General features: G+C 32.2%; 1 long non-coding RNA gene across 1 annotated transcript in view; it reads left to right on the top strand.

Moving 5' to 3' along the window:
* Window positions 1-5,341, top strand: part of LOC141559795 (uncharacterized) — a 378,619-nt gene extending 373,278 nt beyond the window's left edge. The window contains exon 4 of the long non-coding RNA XR_012487553.1: window positions 4,243-5,341. This is a non-coding gene — a long non-coding RNA (uncharacterized LOC141559795). The remainder of the gene's footprint in view (window positions 1-4,242) is intronic.
* Window positions 5,342-13,087: the final 7,746 nt, after the last annotated feature.

Raw genomic sequence — 13,087 nt, forward strand, 5'->3', positions numbered from 1 at the left:
ACTAAACAGATATCAATGAATTAGGCATGCAACTAAAAAAGACAGAAAAAATTAAAAGCCCCAATTAAATAGCCACTTAAAAATTCTGGAACTCAAAGGATGTATTAATAAAATTGGAACTTAAAACACTATTGAATTAAGAAAAACAATTAAGAGTTCGTTTTAAGAAAAACAAAACAATAAATATTTGTTTAATTTGATTATAAAGAGGAAAGCAAAAAAGTGACCAGCATCAAAAATGACAAAACAAAACAAAACATTTTTTGACAAAATACAACACTCATTTCTATTAAAAACTCCAGAGAGAATAGGGTTAAAGGGACCTTTCTTTAAAATAATAAGCAGTATCTTATCATTATTAATTATTGGGATTCTAAGACTAGTTTAATCATTTAGATCTAAATTACTAAGACATGTCATCCAATTATTATTATTATTATTATTATTATTATTATAACAAGCATTATTTGCAATGGATAGAAAATAGATACATTCACAATTAGATTAGGGGTAAAAGAAGCATGCCCATCATCACCACTATTATTCAATATTATACTAGAAATGTTGGCTTTAGCAATAAGAAATGATAAATAAATAAAAAAGAATTAGAATAGGAATTAGAATTAGAATAGAAAGGAATTAGAAATAAAACTATCACTAATTGCAGATGATATGATTACATACTTAGAGAATACTAGAAAAACATCTAAAAACATGTTTGAAATAATTCACAACTTTAGCAAAGTTACAGGATATAAAATAAATCCATACAAATCATCAGCATGTCTTTATATCATTGAAAAAGCCCAGCAGCAAGAGATAGAAAGACAAATTCCATTTAAAATAACTATAGAAAAAATAAAATACTTAGGGGGAGGGTCTAACTGCAAAAACAAACCCCAAACTATATGAACAAAATTACAAAATGCTTCTTACACAAATAAAATAAGATCAGAACTATTGGAAGAATATCTATCAATTGTTCATGGCTAAGTTGAGCTAATATAATAAAAATGACAATTCTGGCTAAATTGGTCTACTTGTTCAGTGCCATGCCAAACAAAGTGATAAAAAATACTTTATAGAGCTAGAAAAAATAACAAAAAATTAATATGGAACAACAAAAGGTCAAGAATATAAAGGAAGTTAAATAAAAGAAATACAAAGGATGGTGACTTAGCAGTACCAAACTTAAAACTATATTATAAAGCAATAGTCATCAAAACATTTGATACTGGCTAAGAAATAAGAGTGGTAGATACTAATCTACTGATTGGATACACATAGCACAATAATCAAGGCCTATCCTAATCTAATACTTGATAAAACCCCAAACTCCAGCTTCTGGGATTAAAAACTCACTATTTGACAAAAAGTGTTGGGAAAACTGGAAAATTATATGTTAGAAATTTGGCATATACTTACATATCATACCCATACCAGAATAATGTCAAAATAAGTATGTGATTTGTTCTTAAAAGATGATATTATAAACAAATTATGATAGTAAAGCATTATTTGCCTATCAGATCTTTAAAGAAGGAATTTATCATCAAAGAAGAACTAATGAACTTTATGAAATGCAATATGGACAACTTAGATTACAGGAAATTAGGACAAATAAAAGCAACAGAAATAAGATTAAAAGGAAAGTACAAAGATTGGAAGAAAATCTTTACAGCCAATGTTTCTAAATTATATAAAGAACTTTGTTAAATTTATAGGAATGTAAGTCATTGCGTAATTGGTAAATTGTCAAAGGATATGAAGAGACAATTTTCAGATGACAATATTAAAACCATCTATAATCCATATGAGGAAAAAAAAAAGAACTCTAAATCACTATTGATTCAGAAATGCAAATTAAAACATTTCTGAGCTACCACCACTTCATACCTCCAAGATTAACTAAGATGACAGAAAAAGATGATAAATGTTGAAAGGGATGGAAAACTGTACACTAATGCATTTTTGGTGAGGCATGAAATGATCCAACCATTCTGGAGAGCATTCTGGAACTTTGGCCAAAGGGTTACCAAACGGTGTGTGAATACCCTTTTACTCAGCAGAACCACTACTGAGTTTGTAGCCCAAGGAAATCATAATGAAGGAAAAAGGACTTACACATGCCAAAATGGTTTTTAGCAGCTCTTTTTTATAGTAACAAATAATTGGAAAATGAATAGATGCCATCAACTGGGGAATAGCTGAATAAGCTATGATATATGAAGTTAATGGAATATTATTGTTCTATAAAAAATGATGAACAAGTTGATTTTAGAAAGACTTGTAAAGATTTACACAAACAACTGCTGAGTGAAACAAACAGAACCAGAAATACATTGCACACCAAAACAGCAAGAATGTGTGATGATCAATTATGAAAGACTTAGTTTTTCTCAGTGATTCAGAGACCCATAACAATTTCAGTAGTCTTTGATCAGAAAATGCTATCTACATCTAGAAAAAAAAAAAAAAAAAATCTATGGAGACTGTAAATCAACACATGCTATGTTCACTTCTTTCTTTTTTGTTTGTTTGTTTGTTTTTCTTCTCCCATGTGTTTTCCCTTTGTTGTGTTTTTTCCCTCACAACATGATTCATAAGGCAGTGTCTTAAAAGTAAATAAATCAATTTTAAAATAAATAAAATTTAAATTTTTAAAAATATAAATAATTCATCTGGGGATGAACAATAATAGTACCATATGTTAACCAGTTGCCCAGGACTTTACCACTAAAGGATTCTAAGACAAGTATAATCATTTAGATCTAAATTACTAAGTCATGTCATCCACTTATTTTCTAACAATTCAGAAATTCCAATGCTTGATCTAACTTAAATAATAGATCCTTAATAACAACACACTCAAAAGATCCTAATTATAATGAAAAATTAGGGAAATATATAACATTATCATAACCAAAGGACAGTTCAAATCATAAGAGCTAATGGAATGGGAAAGGAGTCAGTTATTTTTTTCTTTATTTTACTCTCTACTGCACAGAACCAACATGAAGGCCAGCTCTTCTACCTATGATTGGGGTTTTGTCTCAATTATGGCACACTGAGAAAAGGGAAGGAAGAGGAATGAAGGAGGAAAAGGGTAGAAAAAAACATAGCAATGGCAAAATGAAAAAAACAAAACAAAAATCAAAACAGAATATTAAAGGCTTTTCAAAATCCTGATTTCTAATGAGAGGGTGCATAAAGTCATCAAAGTCAGAGAGAACTTCATATATCTTGTTTTCAATCATTTAAGATTTTTTTGTAATTCCATTTTGTAGTTTTCTTGACAATAGTATTGAAGTAGTTTGCCATTACTTTTTCATGCTAATTTTATAGATGAAGAGACTGAGACAAACAGATTGAAATCCTTTGCTCAGAATCAAACAGCTAGTAAGTATCTGAGATTAGGTTTATATTCAGGAAAATGAGTCATCCTGACTTCAGGCTCTGCACTGAAACCACTATACCACCTAGCTGTCCCTTGATTATTTAGGATTAATAACTCACTTATGCAGCAAATTAAAAATGTCAGTTCTCTTTTCAACAATCTAAGAACTAGTTATTGTAAAGATTATGATTCTAATTTTGCAGATGATAAAACTGAGACTTAAAGAGATGAAGTGGCCTACCTATGGTCCCATAGGCAATAAGTGCCAGAACCAGGGAATCCATCCAGGACTCTCCTGATTCCAAACTCCGAAGTACATCTTTCACCATACCACACTTCCTTAAAGCAGGTGGGACCAATGAATTCAGTTTATAGCACAAATGTAATTGCAAGGGAAGAGGCAAGGAAACAGGTGTAGTCAATAGCATCTAGAAGAGAACCAGTTTTCTAGCATGGTAAAACTTTTTACAACTAGCAGCAAAGAAAATGAGGAAGAAGCAAAGCTTTCATGTCTAGTTTTTAAGAATAGACTACTATCATGTCTTATTATTTTGGAAAAGGGTGATGGGACATACTTAAGACTTATTAAAGTATAACAATAAAACTCCAGGGCTCCAGTGATCAGTTGGTTCTGGGCACTTTTCCCCATATGCTCCCATAGAGAATTTCTAACTGAGGTTGTACTGTCAAACTGACCAGTCTGGACTTTTTATAAGGGTCAAAGGACAAAATATGTCACGTGTTTTCCAAAATAAAAACATGACATAAATCGAAGATGTAAAAAATGTTTAAATATTTTAATTAATAAAATATATGTTTCTTTCCCTCCATTTTTCTCACCCCAGGAAGAAAAGAAAAAAGAAGAAGCAAATGGAAACAAAAATATAATGCATAATCAAACAAAAATAATTCCCAATTTTGATCATTCCCCAAGATTAAGAATGAGCAATTGTGGATAAAATGAACACTTAGATGTCTGAATCTATCAAATAAATTCATTTCCATATGGTACAAAAAGGAAGTTTGTCACTTGAAAGTGAGAGACTACTGTTTATATCTTGAATATTAAAAAAAAATATGAAGACATAGATTTTTTTGTCACATACGGATTATAAAGAATTTATCAAGCAGAAAAGACAGTCTCAAATAACAAAACTGTAACCTACTTTAGGAAATTAAAAATTCACACTTTGTAATTGACACTTGAAAATGGAAAGAGGAAACACAATCTTGGAGATGATGTGAAGACTTGGAGGCAGAAAGCTGAAGTCCCACCTGTTAGGCTTAATTCACACATTCATTTGAACATGTAAGTATGACTGCCCTGTCTGACCCAGAAGTTTTTATATCTGTGAGGTCATATTTTTCTTTGTCAACAAATTGATAAGATAATCTATGCTCAGAAGTCAGAAGGAACAAACATTCAAAGTTTGTACAAAACAAACTAACATGGGCCAGTTGTCTAATGTGAAGCACTATTGAAGAACTCATTTTCACTTATTTTGTGACCCTTTGAAATTCTTGCAATTGGACACTCTTTTTTTTTTTTTAACCTACATAAAAGAAATGCTATGGACCAACTGATTCATGGTTAGAGGCTGTTTGATAATATCCCTAATAAATGACATTATAAAGTCATCCATTTCCATAACAAATCTTAGATGGAAATAGAAACTTATCACTTTATTTTCATGTATCCTTTATGAAATTTGAAGTGTGGAGAGCACCAATTTCCATTTAAAGCTTTTCTCTGTCAATTAATGTGCTAATTGGCTTGCAAGTCTGTTTATTTAAAGAGATGTCTCATGGCCTCTAGTGGTACACTGCATATGTGCAAAGAAAATATGCATCCTGCAAAACCAGCTGTTGTGCTGTTCCTCCTCTCTATCTTACCCTTTATACTCTCCCTCTGTATCCACACAAAATAAACCCTTTCCAACCCAATTTACTATTTGTGAAAGTGACTTATTTTTGCAAATGTATTTAAGATAAGGAAAGTTAGTGATTCTTTTCCCCATCTGCCTGTTCACTACTTAAGCTTATAAGTAGAATTCAGCAGAGTTCAACTATTTAATGCAAAGGGAATTGGTGAAGTTTAGTATTCCAATGAAAAATAATTCTAGGAGAGAAGGATAAACACAAATTTGGTGCTTACTAACTTGCTTGGGAAATGATATGATTGTGATGACTTACCCAGGAAGTAAGAAAAGAACGAAGGAAGGAAGGAAGGAAGGAAGGAAGGAAGGAAGGAAGGAAGGAAAGAACGAAGGAAGGAAGGAAGGAAGGAAGGAAGGAAGGAAGGAAGGAAGGAAGGAAGGAAGGAAGGAAGGAAGGAAGGAAGGAAGGAAGGAAGGAAGGAAGGAAGGAAGGAAGGAAGGAAAGAACGAAGGAAGGAAAGAAGGAAGGAAGGAAAGAAGGAAGGAAAGAAGGAAGGAAGGAAGGAAGGAAGGAAGGAAGGAAGGAAGGAAGGAAGGAAGGAAGGAAGGAAGGAAAGAAGGAAGGAAGGAAGGAAGGAAGGAAGACATAGAAGGAAGGGAAGAAGAGAGGAAAGGAAGGAAAGGAGGAAGGAAGAAGAGATTAAAGAAACTGATTTTACTTTGTCAGTATCTTTTTGAGTATCTCTTTGTGATTCTCACTTTGTGAGTATCTAACATTGCAGTTAGGTCAAATAGCATTTATTAAGTATTAATTATGTGCAGGGCACTGTACTAAGCACTGCATCTACCAAAAAAAAAAAAAAAAAAAAAAAAGTTCTTAGTCTCAAGGAGCCATTTAGTTCATTCTCTTCTTCTTAGCCCTTCTACTTGAATATTTTGCCTCACTGAAATATTTGGGTATTTTGGCATTTCTAAATAGCAAACACAGATTTAAAGCTGCAGGAAATGGAGGCTGTGAAGGTATAAAATCAAAATTCCTAATTTTGCAAATAAGAAAGGTGAGGCACAGAAAATTTATGCTACTTAATGTCATGGGCTTATATCTCTCTGAAAAGTAATTAAATCTAGGTCTTCCTGACAACACTTAAAGATTTAATATAATGATAGGATTTTTATTGTCCTTGTTATAAATACAATGTTTTATTTTTATAGTTTCAACACATATCAAATCAATCTATTTATATATACATATACATATACATATATTTAAATTCAACCTATTTGTTGTGAATTTAATTCTATTTTATTTTATCTATAAAGAGAGGATTTTCACTTGGATCTTTTATAATAGGAGCTTTGGTTACAAGCTGAAGGGAACTTGAGGGTGGAGTCCCAACTTGGCTCATCTACTCTCTGGGTTTCAGTTTCAGCTGGAATTCAATGAGTTTCTTCAATTCAATAGAATTGGAATTCCTTTTGCTAGATAACACAAAGAAACTGTCTTCTTTGCTTTCCCTCTGGTGGGGTCCCTCACTGAGGCAGAGTTGAAAGAGATTTTCTCCTTCAAGGACTTTTAGAGTTTTGGAGTCCCTTTTTCAATAACAATAGTCATATGATTATCTCCATAGATGAAGAAAAGAAAAAGCATTTGATAAAATTCAACACCCATTCCTATTAAAACCATTAGAGAGCATAGGAATAAATGGACTTTTCCTTAAAGTGATCAGTATCATCTATTTAAAACCATCAGCAAGCATCTTATGTAATGGGAATGAACCAGAACCATTCCCAACAAGATCAGAAGTGAAACAAGGCTGCCCACTATCACCATTACCATTCAATGTTGTCTTATAAATGCTAGCTTTGGCAATAAGAGAAGAAAAAGAGATTAAAGAATTAGAGTAGGTAAAGAGGAAACCAAATTATCACTCTTTGCAGATGATATGAGGGTATACTAAAAGGACCCTAGAGAATCAACTAAAAAGCTACCAGAAATAATTCACAACTTTAGCAAAGTTGCAGGATACAAAATAAATCCACATAAATCATCAGCATTTTTATAAATTGCCCACAAAGTCCAGCAACAAGAGATACAAAAATAAATTCTACTCAAAATAACTAGTGATAGTATAAAATATTTGAGAATCTATCTGCCAAGGGAAAGTAAAAAACTATATAAACACAACTACAAAATACTTTCCATACAAATAAAGTCAGATCTAAATAATTGGAAAAATATCAAGTGCTCATGTGTAAGCCAAGCAAATATAATAAAAATGACAATACTACGTAAATTAATCTATTTATTTAGCACCATACCAATCAAACTCCCAAGAAATTATTTTACAGACATAGAAAAAATAAAAACAAAATTCATCTGGAAGAAGAAAAGGTCAAGAATTTCAAGGGAATGAATGAAAAATATGCTAATGAAGGTGGCCTAGCTGTACCAGATCTAAAATTATATTATAAAGCAGTGGTCACCAAACCTATTTGGTATTGGCTAAGAAATAGAGTAGTTGATCAGTGGAATAAGTTAGGATCACAGGACAAAAGAGTCAATAACTACAACAATGTAGTGTTTGACAAATGCAAAAAATCCAGCTTTTGGGATAAGAACGTACTATTGGACAAAAATTGCTGTGAAAATAAATTGGAAACTAGTATGGCAGAAACTAGGCATCAACCCACACCTAACATGTTATATCATGATAAGGTTGAAATGATGACTGTTGAAGGGGGATGTGGGAAAACTGGGACTATGGTATATTGCTAGTAGAATTGTGAATGGATTCAGCCATTCTGGAGAGCAATTTGGAACTATGCACAAAGAGTTATCAAACTGTGCATATCCTTTGATCCAGCAGTGTTTCTACTGGGCTTATATCTCAAAGAGATCATAAAGGAGGGAAAGGAACTTGTATATGCAAAACTGTTTGTGGCAGCCTTTTTTGTAATGGCTAGTAACTGGAAACTGAATTGATGCCTATCAGTTGGAGAATGGCTGAATAAATTATGGTATATGAATGTTATTTAATATTATTGTTTCCTAAGAAACGACCAGTAGGATGATTGCAGAGAGGCCCAGAGAGCCTTACATGAACGAATGCTGAGTGAAATGAGCAGAACTGGGAGATCACTATACACAGCAATCAAGATTATAAAATGATCAGTTCTGATGGACATGGCTCTCTTCAGTAATGAGATGATTAAGACCAGTGCCAATGATCTGATGAAGAGAGATATCTACACCCAGAGAGCAGAATCCAGTAGGAACTGAGTATGGTATATAACATAGCATTTTCACTTTTTTTGCATTTTTGCTTGCATTTTATTTTTTTTCTCATTTTTTCCTGTTTGATCTGAATATTTTTTGTGAAGCAAGATTATTGTACAAATATGTATGCATATATTGGATTTAGCATATATTTCTACTATGTTTACCATATTCTGGATTACTTGCCATCTAGGGGAGCAGGTAGAGGAAGAGGAAAGAAAATTGGAACCCAAGGTTTTTCAATGGTTATTGTTAAAAATTTATCAATGCATATGTTTTGAAAATAAAAAGCTTTAATTAAAAAATGAATAAGTAAAAATTGATCGGCCAAAAAAATCCTCAAATATTGAATTTGAATTTTATCTTCATAAAACTCTGACACTGTTATTGTTTTTAGTTGAGGGAACTGAGATAAATAACAATAAGGTGACTTGTCTGTGGTCACTCAGGAATATCTAAGGCCAAGTTTGAAGTCAAATCTTCCTGACTTCAGGCTGAGGATCTATGCTGTGAGCAATCTAGCTACTTTATCAAACTTGTACCAGTCTTACATTTGGTTCACAAGAAAGAAAATAACCCTGACCACATGGGAAGATTTTTGATTCCTGTAAAGACAGTCAAAATTACCTTAACCTCCTCTTCCTCAAACACATAATTACGTAGGGCAAAGTATCCTTTGATAGTTGTTTCAGAGTCTATTGGTCTAACTAGACAAAAATAATTAAACAAGTTTGCTTAAACATGAAACAGTCAATTCAATATAGATTAATTCAACAAATATTAGACACGAGTATTATCGTTGACTCAAAGAAACTGGTCTGACTTATAGAAACAAGACAGAAAATTGTTCTGAACAAAATGCATCCTAAAACAAAAGAGAAATTTTATTTTTTCCCTGTAGTGGAGCTGGAAAACAATGCTATCCAATAATGAGAGTGTGGTTGGAAAATCTTTCCAATGAGTAATCAAAAATGAGAATGGTCAAAAATATATGCAAAGAAGTAATCATATCAAGATCTTCTCTAAGCTCACTTCCTTACTGGAAACCAGATAAGTTTTCCTAAAAGGGAGAATTATTCCATTTGATTCTCATAAAGTTTGTACTATTATACCGATTTTGCAAAAAGGGAATATGAGATTAAATGTTTTTAAACAACATCTTACAAATACTAAGTATTAGAGAGAGGATTAGAATTCAGGTCATTCTGACTTGAGGTCCTCTACCTATCATACCACAGACTCTCAGGTACACTGTATCATATATAATCAACAGAATTTCCTAATCACTTACAAGCCATATGGAGATTTTTAGAGGAGAGTCGTCCATGTCTATCTGCATTAACTTGTCATTATTAGTTAAGAACAAATTTTGTAATCAGATCTCAAACTTGGGTGTTACCCTAAATTCATAAAGGATCAGCTCATGACCAAAGATATAACTTCCTCTCCTAGTTAAGAGGTGCAGTGATAATATCTGGACTAAAGTCTTAGGGCCCTTCTACTTATAAGGAACATTGTAGACACTAGGATATATTCCTTATGGATCTTCTTGACAGTTGCATTTAACGTGTAACAGCTTCAGGGAAAAAAACATGTTTACTGAAACATCAGCTGCAATAGGATGTTCCAGCTCACTGAAATTCTATTATTTAGAGGATACCTAGCCCTAGAACAACAGATCTCTATGACTTTGAAATGTTGCCATTTCAAAATAACTTTAAATTGGAATCCTCTGAGAGATCTTACATTAAGATGGTCAAAACATAGAGGGAAAGTGCTTATATAAAACTAATTCTCCAAATGGAAAAGGGAATAAGGAGGGAGGGGAATAATAACAGAAAGGTCAATTCTAACTTCTAGCAGTAACATAGTGGAAGAAAATGCAGAAGGCTTTTTTTTTTTTATTAATGACAAAGAAAATATAGAAGTAGAGAGCACAGCTATACTATTCATTATGAAAATCCATAAACTTGCTGGGAAGTTTGTTTTTCTTAGTTTTCCACTTCTTTTCTTGCCTTCTATTTATTTTATCTTGAAACACATCTTTAATAGTTACCTTTTTTGTTTTAAAATAAAAAGAGTTTTATTGACACCTTTTTTTTTTGACATTGCTATCTTTTCCAGAAATATTGCCCCACTCCCAAGCATTTTTTTTCCTTATAACAAAGGAAAATAGTTAAGCAAAAGCTATCAACACAACATGAGCACATCTGTGTATATATAACATTCCACACCTATTCTCCCACCCCCTCCCCACCCTCATTTCTCTACTGTTTAAAATGATTATTACAAGTACATAGTGGTCAGTGCTTTTTCCTATAGAGACCTATAGAGTTTTGCAGAAATTGGAAAAAAAAATCCTAAATAGTAAATGAGACTATTTTTCTGTCTTCCCAGTTTTACATCTGTGTCTATTTTCTACCTCATCCAGATATTAATGAGGATTAAATTATATTGTGAGGTGCTTGACAAGCTGAGGCTATCTAGCTGTTTTTTATAATTATATCTCTAGGGCTTATCAAAGTGCTACCAACTAACTACTTAACAAATGCACCCCTCCTTATTTCTTTTCATTCAGCAAATCATTTGATAATTCATTAGATATTAAAAATGTTTAGTGACTTAAGTTGTATTTTTTAAGCATAAAATTCCCCTCATTCCCTTTATCTGATTGCTCATCACTTGTATTTCTCATTTAAATACATTTCCAGTGGGTGGTATTTAAACTTTTCACCAGAAGAAATTGTCATCACTGTATGTGTTCTATGTCATAACTAATTATCTACAGATAGCAGGTGGTAATAAATATTTTATTCCAAACACTGGCTGATGTTGTTGAAAGAAACACTATCACCTTTACTTCCAGACTCCTGTGGTTCCCCATGGTGCCCTGGATTATTTGTTTTGCTGACAACAAACACTCAAACATCTGACATTAGATCACTTTCAATTAAGTGTGATGGAAGTGCAGACAGAAACTCTGGGGAAGAGACATTTTGACTTAAAGCCACTTTGGAATAGACACTACTTACCCAAAAAGAGATAGCCTATGCCAGAGAAAAGGTTAGTAACAACTCTTCACATTCTTGAATCAATGTCGTTACAAGACATTTATAGGGCACAATTTTATTTTGGAGTTGCTTCCTATACAGTTTGTCTCTACTTATTTTATTTCTTAAAGAGAAATTAATACAGGAATATTTTCAGTCTGAGCCTCAGAAATAGCATAGCAAATCACATATAACTTTATATCTATTAAAATCACTTTTGTAATTCACTAAAAATGTACCTAATAATAATTAAAATATTCACATAAGGACTTTGAATGTGGGAAAGGAAAGGAAAAAATCATTGAGGTGAAATTATAGAAAAGAGTAAAGAAAAAACTTCTCTGGGGCTTATTACAGGATAGATGTTCAGTTATCACTGTGTGTATAATTGCACTAGCTTGGTATGTTTTTGACTAAAAAATTCCAAGAAATCCAATATATTTTACTTGTGTATGATTATCCTGTTTCTTAGAAAGTCTGGCTACAGGAGACTGCTTTCTCAGTGCATCTATTGGCTTAAATAATCCATTGATAGTTTTAGTTAAATATATATAAATATACAGGTGACCAATTCAACAAAATAAGGCACAGACAATACATAAAACTACCCTATAACTCAAATGGAAATAAGTTAGAGTTTCGTTTGGAAAGATTTATTTTTCAAGGCTGAAACTGATTCCAGATAGAGGACAATGTAAGAAAGTTGACACCTTAGCTCATAATTATGATAATTCTGAGAAGGTACTCTTCCATTCCAAATTTATTGACCTAGTCCCTGTCAGAAAAACTATTTTTTTTTCATTTCAGAAACACATCTTCTTAGCCTTTCTTTAGACCTTCTTCTTTTCTTCATCCCCTGCTTCTAATATTTATTTTAAGCCTTTGCTTAAACTCTCTTGCTTAAAGTAACAATAGTTCTGTTAAATTTCCTTAAAAAAAAAACTTATGAAGGGGTTAGGATGAAATGAAAAGAGAAAGTTATCAGTGGTAAAGAAGTCAGACAGTGAAGTCCCAAGGTGATATAACAAAGTGAGAAATAAGAATGTGTCTGAAGTAAGTTCTCTCCCTAAATGGAGTTCATGGTCCCCACCTTGTAATCAGAGAATCAGAGGATACTAATGAGATTAAGAGAGAAGGTTAATGAGATCTTATAAGATGAGGTTATATCAGTAATGAACTTCTTGGATTATGATTGAAAGTCAGTATAGAAATCCCAAAGTAGTATAGTCATTTGAGAAATGAGAAATATTGTGTGTATACATAAGAATGTATGCATGCATGCATGCATGTATGTATAAAAGTTTGTGAATTTAGATAAAGATGTATGCATATATACATATATACATATAAAGTTATGTACACACATATGTACTAACTGCTGATAAATCTAGATGGCAAATCTTTATCAGAGAAATAATTTGCTACAAAGGAAATTTTTCTTGTTGGACCACTTCATTTCTTTTCATATGAACATAATTTTATTTCT

Source organism: Sminthopsis crassicaudata, chromosome 3 (assembly GCF_048593235.1).
Source record: "Sminthopsis crassicaudata isolate SCR6 chromosome 3, ASM4859323v1, whole genome shotgun sequence".
Classification (NCBI taxonomy): Eukaryota; Metazoa; Chordata; class Mammalia; order Dasyuromorphia; family Dasyuridae; genus Sminthopsis; species Sminthopsis crassicaudata.